Source organism: Euprymna scolopes, chromosome 32, assembly GCF_053919585.1.
Source record: "Euprymna scolopes isolate OS-2025 chromosome 32, ASM5391958v1, whole genome shotgun sequence".
In the NCBI taxonomy this organism is placed as follows: Eukaryota; Metazoa; Mollusca; class Cephalopoda; order Sepiida; family Sepiolidae; genus Euprymna; species Euprymna scolopes.
The window spans coordinates 90,785,326-90,806,530 of NC_136513.1; the positions used below are offsets into that span (position 1 = coordinate 90,785,326).

Sequence of the window (21,205 nt, forward strand, 5' to 3'; positions counted from 1 at the left end):
ACGGTAACATATATTGAGCGAGTTTTTCACAGTATTTTTATCCAGTTTTTTATTTATAACACCTTTTCCCAAACTTACCGTGTTAAAGAGAGAGTCAGACGCCATCTTGAATTTTCCAATACATCGGTAAACACTGTATGTTTTTCGAGCTGAATAAACATGTTACATTGAATAAAAACACGACAAATATATCCAGTTTGGTAGAAAAGTAACTTATCTTGCCTTTGATAACATTTATTTGTTATATATTTGTTTTTTGACAACTTTTTCGAATCTATGTGTACAGTAATACAAACCCAAAAAGACATTACTTAACTACTAGCGGGGCCTGTGGAAATTCCACAGGGGATTCATTCACATGTAATATATTGATGTTAGCATTCTGTAGATGTTCAGTGTAAATGGAGACGTTCTAGGTGTATCAGAATTTTGGGGGAATTTTTGACACCCCTAACAGAAAACTGCGAATAAAATATAGAAAACTCGTAATTTCTCTTTCTAAAGTGGGTTATTTATTTTCTTTATAGAATATACTTCCAAAATAAACTATTTAAGTTGTTTAAAAAATAGTAGAAATATTATTTTTCATTTTAAAAAAAACAGTGTTTACAAAGTGCGTGCGTTCAGGCAGTCATTTTTTTACGTAACGAAATCAATTGATTTTTACGAGCTGAATATTTTTCAATTTTTAAACTTTAAAAATCTATCAAAATTTTTCTATTTGTTTAATTTTTACGGTTTTTTCAGGGTGAATGTGAAATTTTATGCTCTTTCTAATAAACTGAATATAATATTTTAGACAAATGTTGTTTTATAAATCCCCCCCCATTTTGAAATGTCTATGAGAATTTTAATAATTAATTTTTGTGCGCAAGTTTTATATATCACAAATTGAAGATAAAACATCAATAAATAAAATAATCAAATTTAAAACAAAAAAAAAGGAACAGTTATGTGCAAATTTACCTGTAAAGTCCAAAGTGTAAATCCTTTTTTTTTTCGATAACCACGTTGTTTTTTTTTTAAGTGGAAGCTTATTTTTTGTTTAGAATTTTCCAGTCAATATTTTTCGGTCAGTGTATATTTTTATATTTAATTCCTGCTTTCCTTTTTTCGATATAAAAAAGACGATACCGAATAATGCAGATTTATAGTATAATAAATCAAAAATTCAGGTATTTCTTTGAGATATTAAAAAAAATATATTACATTTACCCTGCTCGTTAATCTGTAATCCGTGTAAATCCAAAAATAAAAGATACCAGTTTTCACGTATGGTAGCATAAAAACGCCACAAGCAAAAAAAAAAAAAAAAAAAAAAAAAAAAAGGACGATAAGTTAACTTATCATCCTTTTAAAGGGAGATAACTGTTATCTCCCTTTGGTGTTTATAAGTCGAACAGAAAATCCATAAGGATTCTTTTAAACTGGTCGACACTGTCGCTAACCCACGTCCACGTTATGTGTTAAGAATTTCAGTCTCTGGTTTCTTTTTGCAGTTATTACAAATTTTATATATATATATATCGGTATTTTCATTTATTATATATTGACTTCTGTCACGACTACGCAACTGTTTAGTGTTTCGTTTTACTTATATAGTTTTTGCATACCTCAGACTTATTTACTTGTCTTTAAAGAATTACGGCCAAATTGTGTTCATTGCCCACCCCAATGTGGCCACAAAGTGGGTTCCCATTTGACGTTACATTATTATAGAAAAATAACCCCCCCCCCCACTTTTTGACCACTAAAATTTCTTATCTTGGAAACTACGAGTTTCGTTTGCCGTATATATAAATGGTTATTTCCGTTTTCAGCGCCCCCGAAATATCTTTAAAAGTGGAAAATTTGAAGGAATATAATCCCATATCGAGATTACTAACGTTTCTGAATTAGTGTTTTTGTACACTTATAGGCTTCCATAGATATAACAAAGTGAGAATCTTAACATCCGGTTTCTTTAATGGACGATGTCGGTACGATTTATCCTGACATGTGGTTGAAAAATCCTTCTATTTAAAAAATACATGGATTATAATACATAAATATGAATAAATTCTCATACAGGAAGATTAAAAGAAAGCATATCTTAGTCATGGGGAACAGGTAAGTGATATTTTGCCAGTTAAATAAATATAAGATTCAACTCGTGTTATTTGTTCGACATTCCGTGAAATTATAAGTGAAGAAATCCAAGGAAAAAATAAATAAAATTGTTTATTTCTCTATTAAAGCTTTTATGATATTAAAATTTGGTCTGGTTTTATTGAAATAAAATTTACGGGTTTAAATTACATTTTCATATTGTTATAATCTGATAGGTGTCTATTCAAACAAATGTTTGTTATGGCGACGTGGCCAAAAATTCTGATACACCTAGAGACGCTCTGATATTGTAACCTTTTTTGTTAAAACTGCAAAAGTATTTATCTAAGCTAGCACGAACGCCCGGCAAAACCCGGTCGTAAAGTACGCTTAAATATGATATTTTAATTCTTGCAGATTTCGTATATATTATTACAGAGTTAATGTTCTATTGATGTTTATATATTATAAAGTTGCGATTTCAAAAAAAAAAAATATATCCATATGACTTGGGTTCATCAGCTTGAATCGAAAGCGAATCCCAAACTTACGAATATATATATATATATATATATATATATATATATATATATATATATATATATATATATAACTTTAGTACCTTTAACTATAATCGAAATCGAAACCAAAACTTATGAAAAATTCTTGGTAATATTATTTATAAAAAAATTAAATGACTTGAGTGCCATCAGCTATAATCGAAACCGAAACCAAAATTTATGAAGAATTCTTGGTAAAATTATTTATTACGAGAAATGGAAGTAGATAACAAACGACTCGGATAAAATCGTGACACAGAAAATAACACACGCTATCGTATTAATATATAGATAATAACAGAAAAAGAACAATACCTAACAATTATAAACGAAAACGAACACTACGTAACTATAACAGCAGAAAAAGGAGAATATCGTATTAAAATAATGGAAAATAATAATACTTGACTATAATAACAGAAAAGGAACAGTACTTAATTTAATACATAATTCAACTTCCATATCAAATTTGTATTGTATCATCACCATGGATTGTACGTTTCAATACGTTCAAAAACGCAAGTCAAAACTCTCTACACGATATCATTAATGTTTGAATTGTCTTGAAAATTAGTTCATTAACTCTTTTTATATTGTGTTACGTGTTGTTAATTGTAAGAAGTTATTTCTTACATCCCAATTTCCTCCCGGCAGAAGCAAAAGAATCCACAAATACAAAAGCTATACTTTTTCAAACTCAAAATTTATTCACAAGTAACAGCAATGAAAGTTTATTAGTTCTGATATTTTCGTTTTGCATGTTTTGCTTCCGTACGCATGGAGCCTTTAGTTCGGGTTCCTATTGTTGGAATGTTAATTCGTTGTTCCTCAGAAGGATTCATGAATGTTCATGGTAAACTCGGCGGGAATGTTGGTGCCTATAATTAGGCATAATATGAGCCACTTAGTACTCAAGATGAATTGAGATAAGATCCAATATTTGGTAAATATACATGAAGAACAGTTTTTGAATGTCATCCTTAATTTGGATAGATTCAGCAGGATAAGTTGTCTCTGCTCGTAGAGATGTGGTCCCTCGTTCACCAACTGTTTGGTGTTCATAAAGGAATTGTCTTAGCTCCCTCCAGTGGGAGCTGCTGGGTTTGGAGTACATCCCAATGCCGAGTTCTGTGTAGACTGAAAAAAGAAAGCATGATACAAAAGCGCGCCAAGTGAATCACCTGACACATTTAAATTTAAACCAATGACAGCCGACCACTAAAATGTGTGGGCGGCTGAACAAAAAGAAAGATGGCGACTGTATATGGAATTTCTCACATAATACTTGTAATTGTACTGGCAAATTAATCCTTCCAATCAGCATAAGCGTGAGAGAGAGCCTATATAAGACCCTCGTGCGTTATAAGGGAAGCTGGACTTATCAGTATTAACCTTTCACCTCACAACAATATTCTTACAATGACTTTCTTCACAATCCATATTACCGTCATCTCTATGGCAAACAGTGCTTAGTTTTTCTGCCCCCCCCCCCTTTTTATCTTCACCGTCATCTGCTGATACGGCAAAAATCTATGATTTTTGAGATCCCCCCCCTTTTTATTTTACTACTATTTCGATCGCTTTTCTTGCTCGGATTAGTTCATCCATTTCTATTTCCATTCGATGCCTCCGTTCAGTCTCGAAAGACAGAGGATATCCCTTGCAGGAGCAGCTGCACGTGTAAATTGTGAGGCAAGGGTTGCGCAATCGCCAACCAATCGTGTACGGCATAATCACGTTGGCACACCTGTTCCCGCTGGATCACCGAAGTTAAGCAACGTTGAATCTGGTCAGTACTAAATGGGTGACCATTTGGGACCTCCAGATGCTGTACGCGCTCTCCGTTTATCTCGGCATCGTTTCCAGTTGTCCTGGACTTTTCCTTGCCACTCAAACAGTACCGATTCAGGAGCTAGAGATTGCGCAACCCTTGCTTCACAATTTCTATTTCCATATTCCAGAGAATTTTATGATTTTTTATTTTCCAAAGTCATTTCTTCTGACTTGTCCATGTACATGTTAATTGGGCAAACGTTTGCACAGTTCCCGGTGTACAGCCATGTCTGCCTGTGTATTCTTTGATGGCGAGTTTATTACATTCGCTTATGATGCTATTTACAGTTCCATCTCTCTGCCTACAAATTATTATTTGAAGTGTTGAAATTAAAGTTTGCCTTTGAACTGCCGAATGCCGTTAAATGTTCGTAAAAAAAAAAAAAAGAGTTTTTCATCAGCTTGCAATGTTCTCGGCCCACGCAAACACGACAATCCTTTTTCCTTTCCTGTTTCGATGTTCGTAGAAAATCTGTATTTCTTCCCACTGACAGGCGAATTAACCGTACGTTCAAACAACTCCGAGTAATAAATAAATAAATAAATAAATAGAAATGAATGTCTTCGCCAATGAAAGAAATATCGGGGTGGGGGGGGTTATATGCTCAAATTCGACCGCGTTTTAATTTGCATATGTCACCTTTTCGTTGGAGTTGGAGTTCGAGTGTCGGTGACTTTTTACAATACGCATACGCCACCCTTAAACGCTTGTTTCTATGGCCGTTGTCACATTATCATTATCGTCGTCGTCGTCGTCGTCGTTGTTCGGTAACTTCACAGTGTTTTGATGTTTTACAGGGTTTTTTTTTTTTTTTTTTCACTCAAGAGCGGACTTTTACACCAAAGCTAGTCAGTACAATCAAAGAGTCAATTAGAAGGAAAGCACATGGCGTAGGATGTTTGCTGTGCCAAGCAAAACCGACTTGTGGCGTACAGTGATGTTGTACTTGATTCCCAAGGAGTTCAACTGTTTCTCAATATCATCTGGGATTGAGCCGAGCGCATCTATAATTTGCATAGTGGAAGTTTTCTTATCCCACAACTTAGCAATCTCCACTCCTAATTTCTGTTAGGTCCGTAACTTTTCGTTCTTTTTGTTGCTAAATTGACGTCGTTTGGGTAAGCCACATCAATAATTTGGGATTCATTGGCCGTTTTGTTCACAACTACAATATCCGGTTCATTGGCCTTCGGGTCAAGATCAAAGTGTAGTATCTGTTCTTCAGATGCTACACTTCAATTTCTTGTTCTCTTTCAGTGGAGGAGAAATCCTTCACGACTGAGACAATTTTTATTTTTGTACCTTTTCTCCACGTTAAAAAAACGACCCTGGTGTCTAACTCTGTCCCGGTCACACTAAACCATGAAATCCCAGAGAATCTTAACGTCCTCATTTTCCACTACCGCTTCTGGGTGATGTTGGAATTATTTGTCCGTCACTTGGATTCCAAACTTTTGGCACACACCCCAATGTAGATATGCATATACTTTTTCATGATGACATTTTTTTTTTTTTATCAAATGTAGGGCACGCACAAACAATGTGTGACACTGTTTGAAGAGTTACACCACACAGCCTGCACTTATCAGAACAGTCTTTTTCAAAGATGTTTCTATTGATTGCAGTAGTATTTAATGCCTGCTCCTGGGCAGCAAATATAAGATTTTCTGTCTCTCTTTTAAAGTCACCTTTAAACAGAAAATTCCACGTGTGCTGACATTTTAATGCCTTAATATCTCGTTCGAACTGACCATGGCGTTTCTTACCAACTCAGTCAATTTTTCTACTTCGATTTTTTTTCCTTGTTAACAGGGACCGATACTGCACCAACCACACCGGGTGTCTCTAACCTCGTCGAACTGCACCCGATATGACAGACGTTCTTTCGATCAAACGTTGTCCCGTCACAAGTTGGCCTGTTGATCGTCTTCACCTGCTGTGTTTTCATGGTGGGGCGCTTTGCCTCTCGACCGAATCGTCTTCTATCCTGTGTAGTCTCCAGGTACATCAGTCACTCCGCTGGTCCTTGCAGCTTGCTGCAAAATGAAGAGTCCTCACCTCACCACAAACAAACAGAACTCCGGTTTATAACAATAACAAACTATTTATTGTTTTCATTACTTCATAACAGCTACTGTCTAAATTGAGGTGACTGACTATAGCAGTGAAACGATGTAAGACCAGACCAGCAAATTCACAGATTTCCCATTAACACAGGCTAGTTAACATCATAACATCAGGCCCCGAGGACCCCCAAATCGGGAGCGCTTGACCAGCCCAGCCGTTCAGTTTGCTGGCTACGACTCTACTCATTTTAGAATTCCTTTTTCTGAATCCAACCCTTTCCCCCACCCACCCACCCACCTCTCCTTCGAAGAGTGGTTAAAAACATTCTTTCTCTCTTCCTCTTCTTGTCTCATCCACTCAACACCGCTCTCTCTCTTTCCTGGGAGGAGGATTGCTCACACCAATATCTATTGGCAGCCTCATGGGTTTCTTTCGCCCAGCAGTGTGTGTGGTCCTTATCATCTAATGTCACTTCTAATACGACCATCTCTTTTGACATATCGAAGATAACTCCAAATCTGTATCCATTTTTGAGACAATATACCATCTGCTTTGCCTTTAACAATCCCATAATGACATATCGGCGGTTGGTCCTATTTTCCTAGCTAAGTTTTTACATTTCTCTGCACTCCTTCACCCCATCCCGTCCGGTCAAACACCCCCTCTCACCGCAATATGCACCTCGCTGCATGCATTCATGACACCATAGTGTCATATTTGTACTTCTGCATATAATCTAGCTCTTCCACTTTCGTCACTGCTTCAGGTAACACTTCATGCCTGTTAGCTAAGTAGTGGTGCACACTTCTAAGCTCTCCTCCGACATATTCCTCAATTTCAATCAGCCCTCTTCCCCCTTTCTTCCTTGTGATGTACAGCCTGAGCACATTAGAATTTGGGTGAAGTACTCCATACTTGACTAGCAATTTTAGTGTGTCTTCATCCAGTTTTTTTCATTTTCATTTCTTCCTGTGTCCATCCTACAAAAGCTACACTGTACCAAATTACATAAGCCGCCCATAAATTGATGGCTGTGAACAAGTTCCTACCGCCCAGTCGAGATGTCCGGAGCAGTTTGTGTCTTTTTTCTTTCGCCTTCTCTTTTATTTCATTTTTGGCTTTCACAAGGAGCTTTCACACAGGTTATCAAAGATCTCTCCTTGAAACCAACTTGTGGCGTTCCCTGGAAGCTGAGTGACAACAAATCTCCCCAGATTTCTCCACCTCTTTCGATAACATTTGCAAATAAATTTGCATTATCGCAACAGCTGCTTTCCATTGATTTCTCGCTGGCAGCAACCATTGGTCTCCACTGATATTTGAGTGGAAATAAGCCTCCCCAAGTTCCCAGTTCTTTTCGCACTTGTTCAGCAGAAGTCTGGTCAGCACTCTCTCTTTGGTCTTTCTACCCTCCTTGACCCTTCTTGGCTATTTGGCATCACTCTTTTTTTTTGGGGGGGGGTGCGATTATGAGGCAATTGGGGGGGGGGGTAGCAGACTTTTAGATATGCAGCTTTAATGTTCTTGTTTTCATATAACCCTTCATCTTTGGCCTCTGCAGCAGATGTGTATTAGTCTTTGCATTCAAGGGTTTTCCTTAATATTTCAGCTGTTTTCATTAATGTTATTCGCTGTATATTTCCAGCCATTCCTCTGATTCCAATTTCTCCCATTCTTTTTTTCAAAGTTTCTCGGGATTGTTCCTAGTGCTCCTACTATTATAGGTATTATTTTGATTTTCATCTTCCATATCCCTTTCAGTTCTCTAGCTAATTATTATTATTATTATTATTATTATTATTATTATTATTATTATTATTATTATTATTTGTTGATTTCCGTTAAAAATCATTTTGCAATACCGCAATACCCGTTTATCATCGACTTCTGGGTGGCAACAACCGATAGTAGTAGTAGTAGTAGTAGTAGTAGTAGTAGTAGTTAGACACCAGGGTCGTTTTTTAACGTGGAGAAAAGGAACAAAAATTAAAATTGTCTCAGTCGTGAAAGATTTCTCCTCCACTGACAGAGAACAAGAAATTGAAGTGCAGCAACTGCAGCATCTGAAGAACAGATACTACACTTTGATCTTAGTAGTAGTAGTAGTAGTAGTAGTAGTAGTAGTAGTAGTAGTAGTTCCATTTATTCACGCATTCATAGTAGCCTCTCCCCTATCCATCAAGCATTCCCTGGTCATCCAGCTGACTCATTTTAGGAAATGGGAACCAGTCTGACATGACTACCTTTGCAACCTTTTTCCGCCTTCCTTAAAATATGTGTTACCTGCTTCGCAAGATCCCAATTTCCGGCTAAATGTGGATGTCCCTACTGATGACAATAAAACTCATAACAAACATAGATTAAAAAAAAGTCCCTCTGCGTCTGTTTTCGTCCGCGTTACTCTCTCTCTCTTCCTCTCTCTCTCTCTCTCTCTCTCTCTCTCTCTCTCTCTCTCATTACTCTTTTCCTACTCACACCACCACCCCTACTACAACCCTCTGTCTTTCTCTCTTCATTTTCTGGTACGATTGCTCATTGCATTTTTTTTTGGGGGGGGGGGAGTAAGACTAACAGCGATCGCACATGAATGGGTTAAAATGAGAAGTTGGAGGGGATGGAGGAGGAGAAGAGGAGAGGATAGAAAAAGGGAGGTTTCTGGCTGCTTAGCAACAACAAGAAATCAGCATCCCGCTGCCCTTTTCCCGTTTTTTTTTTTTTTTTTTTTTGGTTTTTTTGCTTTTTTTGTTTTGTTTTTTGTTAACTTTCCAATTTTTCACAAAAGTACGTCTCTTCTCGTCTGCGCATTATTTTGGAGCATTTTTGAGGGGGGGTCGATCTTTTGTTTAAAGTGTGTTTACTTTTTTTATTAGAAGAGGTGAAATAATAATAAGAAGAAGAATAATAATAAGAATAAGAAGAAGAAGAAGAAGAAGAAGAAGAAGAAGAACAACAACAACAACAACAATAACAACAACAACAACAACAACATTTTTTTCTTTTCTTTTTATAAAAACAACAGTATTTCACAATGATTTTGATTTTATGGGTCTTAAAATTTCATCTTTTTCAACAACAAAATGCAAATTGTTAGCGATTATCAAAAAATAAATAAAAATAAATAATTAAATAAAGACATAAAACTTCTTTTGTGTCTGGCCTATGTCTGCCGGCTTTTTAATCCTCTTCCAGTCCATCCATTGTTATTAACCTTCTACTTCTCCTCCTCCTCCTCCTCCTCCTCCTCCTCCGCCTCCTACTACTACTACTACTACTACTAGTACTACAAATAATAATAATAATAAGAAGAAGAAGAAGAAGAACAACAACAACAACAACAACATTAATTATTATTGGTAAATAATAATTTTTGGTAATGTCACTAAATAGGGTTTACGGGAGACATGAGAAAAATAAGGCATTAAAAATGTTTCTTATCTTGAACATTTTTACATGAGGAGTCATTTTGTGTAAAAAGTTAATGTACCTCCCATGCTTTCCAGCGCTCTGGAAAACCTCATCAGTATGCCCTGTATTTAAGAATTCATCTCCCTCTCGGTACAGACCAATAAGTCTCCTGTGCGTCATGAATAAGTTGCTGGAATCTGTGTTAAATAGAGAAGTAGTTAACCACCTCAGCAAAAATAGCCTCCTTAGTGACATGGTTTCGGTTCTGCTAGATCTACAGCAGATGTGCTAACGGTTATATCTCATAGGATTAATGAATCTCTTGACAGAGACTTCCTTTTTAGAGCAATTGCTTTCAACAGATCAAAGGCCTTTGATAGGGTACGGCATAAAGGTCTATTCCACAAGATCTCCAGCTACGGTATAGCTGGAAATGTTGTTTTGCTTTTTTTGTTTTGTTTTGTTTTGTTTTTTTTTTTGTTTTTTTCAATTATAAAATCATTTCTATCTGATACGTTCATAAGAGTAGTGGTTGATGGGTAGAAATCAGAAGCTCACAGTATCGATGCTGAAGTTTATCAGTGGTCAATCACAGGCCCAAATATCTTCCTGATCTACATCAATGATCTCCCAAATACCATCCTAAGATCGTTTGTAGACATTTATGCTGACAACACTACCATCTATGTCAACACTTCAAAACTGTAAATGACCAAGTTCTCTCTGATTCTCTCTCCTCTGATCTTGATCACATGGTGCAATGGGGAAAGAGGTAGCTGGTTACTTTTAATGCATCTAAAACCAAGCTTCTATCTTTACATCATCAGCGCTATGATCGCCATCTGGCATCAATTGAAATGAATGGCTCTCGTCTTGGGGAGGCTCCATGTTTTGACAAGCTTCTGGGCTTGAACTTTACTCTTGATCTGAAATGGAACACATACATCAAATCTGTTGCCAAGGTCACTGGAAAAATGAAGCTATCCAATATCGTGAGGATACATCATTTTTCATTCAAGTTAATCCTTGTGATGAAGTCTATGAAGACAAGTTCGAATGATCTCTTCTCCCGTTTGCAGTGGGCAATAGATCAGTAGGCACATCTGCCATGGTTCATTTTGCACTTTATGCATGCAAGAATTGACATAATTGGCCTGGATGTCGTGATTCTTGGATTCCCACCATTAGCTGGAAAAGAGTTCTTGCACACGACATGCCTGAGAGATTGTTGCTATCGTGTGCTTGATACATAGATGTATCTGGTTCGGAGTTTACACAGCACAACCAACTTTGGGGAGGGTTATGGTCCTTATCATTAAAACGGAAGTTCCAGAAAAAAATTGGTGTGATGTTTTCTTGAGCAGTTTGACTCGACGGTCCTCGGAATCAATGCATGGATCATCTGAATTGGATGATTGAAGGGCGCGTACGATCTTTGCTAGGATCTCATCCTTTTGTTGTTCAATTGCGATACCAAGATGGTTACAAATGTTTCCGGTAGAAATGGTGGAATTAGTGTTATAAGCGAAGAATGCATTACTGATGCTTTTCTGTGTGTGGGTGTTCTCTGGTGTATACGTTTTGGTGAGGAGCTGTCAGCTGTTAATGTCGCCGATACACCACAAAGGATGCAAAAGGCATGGATTAGAAGCACTTAATGTGAATGTGTTGTCAGTCGGGCTAGAGTCACACATAGTCTTAGTTTTCTTTTGTCGCCAGCCTCTGCTGAACATATCGACCCATGTATTGAATTCGCCTTCCATGTATTCTAAGACGAATTTGTAGCACGATATCTAAAAACTTCAAGAACTTTCTTTTCAATCTTCTAGTCAATATATATATATATATATATATATATATATATATATATATATATATATATATACTGACACGTGTTTCGTCGTCCACGACTCATCAGAGTGGCTGAATCTAGCGAGATTCGAAAGCGGCACCTCATGATAAGAAGCCTAAACCTCTACCACGGTGCTAACCTCGCCGGACTCAGCCACTCTGATGAGTCGTGGACGACGAAACACGTGTCAGTGGATAATTATATTTTAAAAATAATATATATGCCGCTCCCCATTAAAGGGGGTACTAGATTGGTCAATGGGAAAATTATTCCCAACAAGTATTTAGGTAAAAATGCACTTTCGTATAAATACTTGAATTCATTCAAGAAAGTATCGCTAACAAAAACAAATAAAAACATCTACGTAAAAGTGATACATTTAGTAGTTCGGCGAGGTTAGCAACGTGGTAGAGGTTTAGGCTTCTTATCACGAGGTGCCCCTTTCGAATCTCGCTGGATTCAGCCACTCTGATGAGTTGTAGACGACGAAACAGGTGTCAGTGGATAATTATATTTAAAAAAATAATATATATGCCGCTCCCCATTAAAAGGGGGTACCAGATTGGTCAATGGGAAAATTATTCTCAACAAGCATTTAGGTAAAACTGCACTTTCGTATAAATACTTAAATTCATTCAAGAAAGTATTGCTAACAAAAACATATATATATATATATATATATATATATATATATATATATATATATATATATATATATATATAAGTGAATTTAGTTTACAAACAAATGGCTACACATAAGCATACATGTTTCAGCGAAAACCCAGTAAGGGAATCGCTTCGTCAGGCCAAGGACAACTCTCAGAGAGTTGTCCTTGGCCTGACGAAGCGATTCCTTTACTGGCCATTTGTTTATAAACTAAATTCACTTATTTTGGCTCTGACTAAACATTGAGCACTCTTTTGGGTGACACACTTATATATTTTGTTTTAAACAAACAAATAATTACTACCAATACAATATATATATATATATATATATATATATATATATATATATATATATATATATATAGTCATCCACATACAGTACCGCTTCGTTGTATCACAACTCATCAGTGCAGCTAGTCAGATCAGCTTATTTGCTTAGGCTTTTAAACTGTCACTCCGGTTTCTGACTTCCGGTTTCAAAAATCCATCTGCTTTCCTATTTCATGGTCTCCCTGCCTAAAGTCCGATATTAAAAGCCACTGTTACTATTCAAAGTATACACAAGGTCAACAATTTTTTTGTTTTAACTTATTTGAACGTGTTTTCCTTACAAATAAATGTAATTTAACCTTGCTGAGTTAAAAAAAAAATTGATTTAAATATAAATATAAAATATATAACTATAATATTTATAACAATATTTACTGCTTTTAGTAGCATTCTGTGGATTTTTTTCAGGCCTTACTTAAAAAATATTTTCTTTTTAAGGAGGGGGAGATAGAAACTTGTTTTTAGTAGTGCTTTTAGTAGGGACTCCTTTTATTTTACATAGCCATCACCACATTATCAAGGCCAAGAGGCCACTCAAGGATAAGGGTTAAAGAGTGTACAGTAGAAATTGGACAATATAGTAATCATTAGTAATGAAAATTTGGTAAATTTGATAACTTATATGGAACGGCTCATCAAGAACTTATTTACGTTAGACTTGAAGACAACCATATTGTAGTCAGCCGGAAAGCAGGAAAACGGAAGACAATTCCACAGGCGTGCAGTTCTAAGAAAGAAGCTTTATTCATGGAATCTACGTTTAGGTTTAGGCACAGATAAAGAGTGGGGGGGATTATTGATAGTGTTTACAGCTAGACGAGTGTTTCTTGTGAAAGTTTGGCGGGGGGGGACCATAGATTGAAGCTCAGTCGAACACTTTCCATGAAAATAACGATACATCACAGACAAACTCGCAACATCTCTTCTGTGAGATAGAGGTTGCAGGGAAGAGAAAAGGACATCTCCTACGAGGCTACGAAGTCTATTTTGAACTCTATCAAGGCAGGACAAGTCCTTTCTAGCAGCTCCTGCCCAGATGTGGCAACAATATTCCATCCTTGGACGTACCTGGCTCTTATATAGATAGAGAATAGCATCAGCAGTGAGATATCTACCGGATCGATAGAAAGATCCCACCATTTTTCCAGAGGCCTTGGCAACAGATTTGATGTACGTGTTCCATTTAAGATCAGGAGTAACTTCCTGCATTTTTTTTTTCACTCATCACTTAAAAAATGTTTTCTCAAAACAATAAAAGACAATATAATCTCAAAATCACTTTTTATTTTGAACATTTTTTATCTTACCCTTTAAGGGCAAACTATTTAAAAAATAGCGCGGTTTGTTAAATGCAAAAACGTCTTTTAAAAGTTGCAAATAAATAAATAAAAAATAATAACGGGGGGGATACTTAATATTTCTAAAAGTGTAAAGTCGCCAAATTAAAGAAAACAAAATAATAATGATGGCCGGGGGGAGGGCTGAATGAGCCAACGTCAAATCGGGGCTGTAAATTCTGAAAATGGGGATCGATTTACTAGAACGTTGTATGTGAACCCCTTCAAAATCTTTAAACATTGATTTTTTTTTTTTTATTATTTTTTTATAATCTGGTAGCTTAGTGTCCAATAATCTGCGAAAATAGTTAAAAAAATATATATATATATGAAAAGGAAAAAATTTGTAAGGGTGTGCCGACTGTTCAGGTGCACCTACATATTTTTTTAAAATAGTTTTTACCTAAGTTGTGCATGATTAAAAATAGAACTTGATTTTTAAAAAATAGAAACTACGTTTTTTGTTTCCAAAATGATTTATTTACTATTATTTCATTTGTAGTTTTCATTGCAATTTGGAATTGTTTTCAAACAAAAAAAAACAAATTTGTTTTTCTAATGTAAAAAAAAAAAACTACTTGATCAATTTATATATTTAAAAAATGTTTGGGTTTTTACGACCTAATCCAGTGTAGTTTGCTTCCTAAAAAGAAATCAAAATTTACTTTGGGGTAGGGGCTCATACGTTTCAACGACCTTTAAAGATAATATAAAAGAAAGAATGTTTTTTTAAATAATTAAGATTCAACATTTTGGCGTGGAGGATCACTTTCCTATATAAATTTAACGTAAAATGAGACCCGATTTCCTGGCGATGTAGCGGGACGTGTAATTGTTAGCATTTTTTTCTAGTTTGGTGGCTGGAGTGGAGGCAGAAAGGGGAATTTGGGTAGAAGTAGGGTCATAAGTTCCAAACATTTTTAAATTACGTAGAAGTACTTTAAAACGTGGGGGGGGTAATTATTTTTTTAAAGATTTACTTTGAAAGGTCTCCTGTAAAACATTACGTAATCAGTTAATTATTATTTCCTGATATTTTTATGGCTGTTAACACACACACACACACACACACACACACAAAGTAGGGTGGTATAATGCACTCACCCTCCTTTTATTTTTATTTTCGTTTTTTTTTGGGGGGGGGGCAATTTTTTTCAACGGATTACAACCCGCTTACATAAAGGATTTTTCATTGAATCTCAGGACAATGATATTGACCTTTATTATCCAATGTATTCCGTATTGTTTTCACTGGTTGCCATGTTTGTTTTCGTTTTCACTTGCATTTTTATACATTAATTCTGTATACTCACTATTCCATATTCCATAGCCAGCTATAACGGGTCAGGCTAGTCTAGTATATATATTTTTCAAGCGATACATACGGTTAATATTGGCTCCTCCTCGGAGCTAATTTTTTAGCGGAGCCAATATTAACCGTATGTATCGCTTGAAAAATAACAACAATAACAAAATCTAAATTTATAAGCGATAAAAATAAACAGTATAATTAATCTAGGGATTATGGCTTAACGGTTAATGCACCGGCCTGTGGTAAACATGGTCTGAGGTTCGATCCCTAGAAACAGTTAAACTACGCTGATGAGAGGTAATGACCTTGAAACACGCGTGTACGTAGATTACTGTTTTTAAAAAATAATAAATAAAAAGATATATATATATATATATATATATATATATATATATATATATATATATATATATATATATATATATATATATAGGAAATTTATTACTGTGAGTCCAGAATGAGTTTACATATTGTTTCAGCTAGGGGGAATCCTCATAAGAAGAGGAAATATCCGACTAGCTTCGTCAGAATTCATAGATGGACTGAGTTATAATACCAAGTAAGAATGGAAAAATCGTAGCAGATGAAGGGGAGTTAGATAAGAAGGGGGGAGTGGAAGGGAGAGGACGTTGGAATTTAAAGTTTTTCCATTCTTATTTGGTATTATAACTCAGTCCATCTATGAATTCTGACGAAGTTAGTCGGATCACAGTAATAAATTTCCTATATACTACTCTGGCTACATATTGAGCACTCTAGTCCGTTTTTTTCACCACTGATAAATATATATATATATATATATATATATATATATATATATATATATATATATATACTAGGCTAGTCTAGTCTAGTCTAGTATATATATATATATATATATATATATATATATATATATATATATATATATATATATATATATGAACTAGCAGGGACGTTGCCTGGGATTGAATGATGAACAACGAATATTTCACACTCCTATATTTTTATTGTCATCGAAATCCATGAAATCGCCCGAGAGGAAGCTTCACATGTCTCCATGCAATAACTTAGTCCAAAATATATGTTATTCTACATTGCTCTCTAGAGAACGTACTGTTTCTTTTACCAAATTATTTTATATAAACTTCTTTCCAGTTAACGAAAAAAAAAAGCATTAAGAAATTTACGTGCGAGGTTTGAACCTACAGACCACGTCATAAAAAAAAAAAACGTAAATTTTCAAGTCTTATAAAATTCTTTGCAGTTAATGAAAAAAAAGTAAGAAATGAACGTGCGGGGTTTGAACGTACAGATCACGACATCCAAAAAAGAAAAACAAAAGAAAAAAAAAACACGCTATCAACTTACCCACAGTAGGATTAAAACGGTCTGTTGTTCTATCATTGTTGCAAAGTGACAACATGGAAAAAATGGCTTTACCGATGATAGATAAATTAAAATAACGGTTTCGATTATCGATTATCGGTAATTATCGGGGGTATTCTGAGACAAAACTTAACTAAGATCACTCCAAGATTTATACACTAAAATTCTGTAAATTTTAAAGAAAATCTGTTTAGTCGTTTCGGAGTCTATAAGGAACGAACTCACAGACAAAGTCACATTTATATATATTTATATATTTTTTTAATATATATCTTTTTTATATATATTTATAATTTTTATATATATATAGTGTGTGTACATATATATATATATATATATATATATATATATATATATATATATTCCTCCCTGATCTTTGTACATATATATATATATATATATATATATATATATATATATATATATATATATATATATATATATATATATATGTACAAAGATCAGGGAGGAAAGCGGACAAAAACCGCCCAGCCGCTGATCACTTACTATGTATGACTTTTGGAATGTTCCTTCATGTGTATTTTACATGTATATGTGTGTGTACGTATGTATAGACATATGTATGTGTGTATATGTGTGCCTCTATATGATTATGGTTGCATGTGTGTGCACATGCATGCGTATGTTGGCTACATCTGTATGTACGCATGTGTTTATTGTCATGTGTATGTGGGGTGGAGAGGGCTCCCGTAAGCCGTGGTAAAGGCAACCCCTCTAGGTGAAGCAAATCTTAGATTTAAAAAAAAAAACATAAAGCGGGAGACCAGTACCCGCATTAAGCTGGTCTGCAGTTTGGCTTGTTGCTGGTTATCTTGCTCTTCCTTGTTGCTGGATGTCAACATTTTGAACCGAGAGAGAGATTAAGCTGTCGTACAAAGCTAAAACTCTGTAACATCATCTGTGTATAGATACTCCCTCAGCCATGTAAAAGTCGTGACGCGTGTAGGCCTGAGATGCTGGAAGCATGTAATAATTGATCCACCATCATTATATGTATATATGTATGCATAGGTGTATGTATGTTCATGTACAGGTGTATGTATATGTGTGTATATGTATGTATATGTATATATGTATGCATATATGTATGTGTGTGTATGTATATACGTATATATATTGTTTGCATGTTTGTGTATATATGCATGTGTGTGTATCTGCATATATGCATGTGTGTGTATGTGTATATATGCATGTGTATATGTATATGTATGCATGTATATGTGTATGTATGTATATGCATGTTTGTGTATGAGTGCATATTTATATATGTGTATGTATATGTAGGTAAGTGTATGTATATATATGCATATGTGTACATATGTGTATATGTATGTATATGTGTGTGTATTTATATGTATGTACATGTGTATGTATGCGTGTGTGTATGTATATGTATGTATGTGTATTACGCATTGTGTATGTATATATGTGCGTATGTTTACAGATATGTATGTGTGTATGTGTATATATGTATATTTGAATTTATATATATATATATATATATATATATATATATAAATTCAATAAAAACCCTCCAAAATTTGCTGATGAGGAGACCCTGCTTACCAAAAAACTATATATAATTATTCTACATAACTTGATGTATACCACAATAAAAAGCATTGTTTTCCGAAACGATCGTACAGATAATTGATTTTGTTGTTGTTCCTTCTTATGAAACGGATTTTTAATTTAATTAAAATTTGATTTTTAAATTTTATATTATAAATCACATTACTTAATATATATATATATATATATATATATATATATATATATATATATATATATATATATATATATATATATATATGCCATTGACTTGTCTTGTGTATGTTTATGTAAGTATATGTATGTGTATTATTTATTGTGTATGTATGTATGCATATATGTGTGTTATATGTATGTGTGTATGTGCAAGTATGTGTATATATGTATGTACGCGTGCATGTATATATATATGTATGTATACTAGTGACCGTCTTCAGTTTGAGCGTGTGAATTTTGCCGGCAGGACTAAAGTTATTTTCGGCTCATGGACTTTCAGTTCTTGGGGGAGTGGCACTCGTATGGCAAGACGTTGCAATCATATATATATGTGTGTGTGTGTGTGTGTGTGTGTGAGAGAGAGAGAGAGAGAGAGAGAGAGAGAAGAGAAGAGAAGAGAAAGCGGAGAGAATAAGCGAGAGAAGATGAGCCATCTGGGTTAAATATAGCTTACTACATACATTCATTGACAATTTGACATGCTATGAGCAGATTGAAAGTGATGTATTTTGAATAGATTGAAGAAATATATTTTCAGTTTATTTTTTATTTTTTTATTCATCAGAGATTCTTCTTTTGAAAGCCAACGGCAGCTGCATTCTAACTCGAATGCAAATTTATAAACGATTTGTTTCTTACGTAAGAGAACCACCTCACTCCTCCCCTTCCTTGCGCAAAACAAAAACGTTTTTTTTTAATAGTCTCATAAGATTAATTTTATAAAACTTATAGATTTTTTAAAAATATATTCCCAATTTATTTCCGTCCATTCCCCCCCCTTTCTCTTTTCTTCTTGGCGTTTCATTTTAGATTTTCCAATCATTTTTGCCGATCTGTACGTTTAAGTTTGTTTTTGTTCCAACACAAGACATCATAGTACAGCCTTACATATCCAAACTAGATTTTCTCCTCCCTACAACCTCTTTCCCACAGAAAAAAACGTTGCGAGCCTGTCTCTGCTCTATCGTTATTTACATGGCAAGTGCTCGTCTGAGCAAAACACTCGTCTAGCTATAATCACTATCCCTAATTTCCCCCACTCCTTATCTATGCCTAAATCTAAACGGAAATTTCATGAACAAATCGTTTTTTTTTTTTCTATTTAGGACTGCCCACCTGTGGAACTCTTTTACACTGGCCTGCTTTCCACCTAACTACAACACGATCGTCTTCAAGTTCAATGTAAACAAGTTTAACATAGTGAGGATATGCATATGCAAATGCATGTGAAATGACGTCACTGGTAGGGAAAAATAAAGACTTTAAAAAGGAGATCACGTTAGAGACGGAAAGAACGTACAAGACCACGTCAGAGTCGTGGATGACATTTGTGACCATGTTCGAGACGTGGGTGACGTCACGGCCGTAATGAGGAAGTAAATATCGTTGTACAACACGAAAAAGTGAATTGAAGTTCTTTTCTATTTTTTGTCTCCTTTACGACGGACTACAACATGTTGGGTAACGTTACACGAATTCTTGTTCACCGTCCCCTAAACTAATCAAATGCTACCGAATTTCCACCAATACCGATCAATATACTGTGGTCTTCGAACCTTCATAAGTGGTAACTTCTTTTTAGAATAGTGGGGGGGGCAAGGAGATAATTATTTTATGGGGAAAAGAGAAGTAAAGAGAAGAATAAAAAAATAAGCTTAAACCAGGCTTAGGGACAAACAAATTCAACTTGCCTCCTCCCTTGGGCGCTCGCATTTACAAATATCCGTGGGCTTAGAACTAATTTAGCTGATGTTGAAGCATTTCTCTTAACAAATACCCCGGATATCTTAGCACTAAGTGAGACTAACCTACACTCCTCCATCCCCTCTAACCACTTTAACATGCCTGGATATCTCCCACTCTGCCGTAAGGACTCTGACAGACACATGCACGGACTTGGAGTTTACATTCGTAATACCCTCCCCCTGACTAGAGAAACAAACCTAGAAACAGATGATCAAGCCTTTATGTGCTTTAGACTAAACATGCAACACAATATTAGCTACTATTATTTTCTCTACCGCTCTCCCTCGACTCAGGACTGCACCATAATAAACAAAGTCTCTGACAGCATAGACACGGCACTGTCCCTCGACACTAGCGCACAAATACATGTATTTGGTGACTTTAATGTCCACCACAAAAACTGGCTTGGATTCTCTACTTACACAGATGCAGCGGGCAGCACAACCCATAGCTTCACTATATCTCACTTCCTATCACAAATTGTTACGTTTCCAACCCGTTTCCCTGACCAGGAAGAACAACACGCATCACTTCTAGACAGTTTTTGACCACAGTTCCCGATGACTGCATAACGAAGGCCCATAGCCCACTCGGGAACGCTGATCATGCAGTGATAATGGTTGAAATCGCCCTAAACTCTAGAGCCAAAACTGAATAGCCAGTGCTCAAAACAACGAGATATTATAATAAGGCTGACTGGGAAGCCATCAGGGAACTAATCAGAGATGCCCATGGAGAAATATTTTTTCTCTCCCTGCTGAACAGTGTGCAAACGAGACCACTGACTGGTTCAAAACTGCAATCGAAGCGCATGTTCCCATGCGGAAATTTTATAGTAAGCCCCACTCT

General features: G+C 35.4%; 1 long non-coding RNA gene across 1 annotated transcript in view; it reads left to right on the top strand.

Moving 5' to 3' along the window:
- Positions 1-1,942: 1,942 nt before the first annotated feature.
- LOC145256124 (uncharacterized) overlaps positions 1,943-21,205 on the top strand; it is a 30,631-nt gene continuing 11,368 nt past the window's right edge. Inside the window, exon 1 of the long non-coding RNA XR_013863939.1 lies at positions 1,943-2,109. This is a non-coding gene — a long non-coding RNA (uncharacterized LOC145256124). The remainder of the gene's footprint in view (positions 2,110-21,205) is intronic.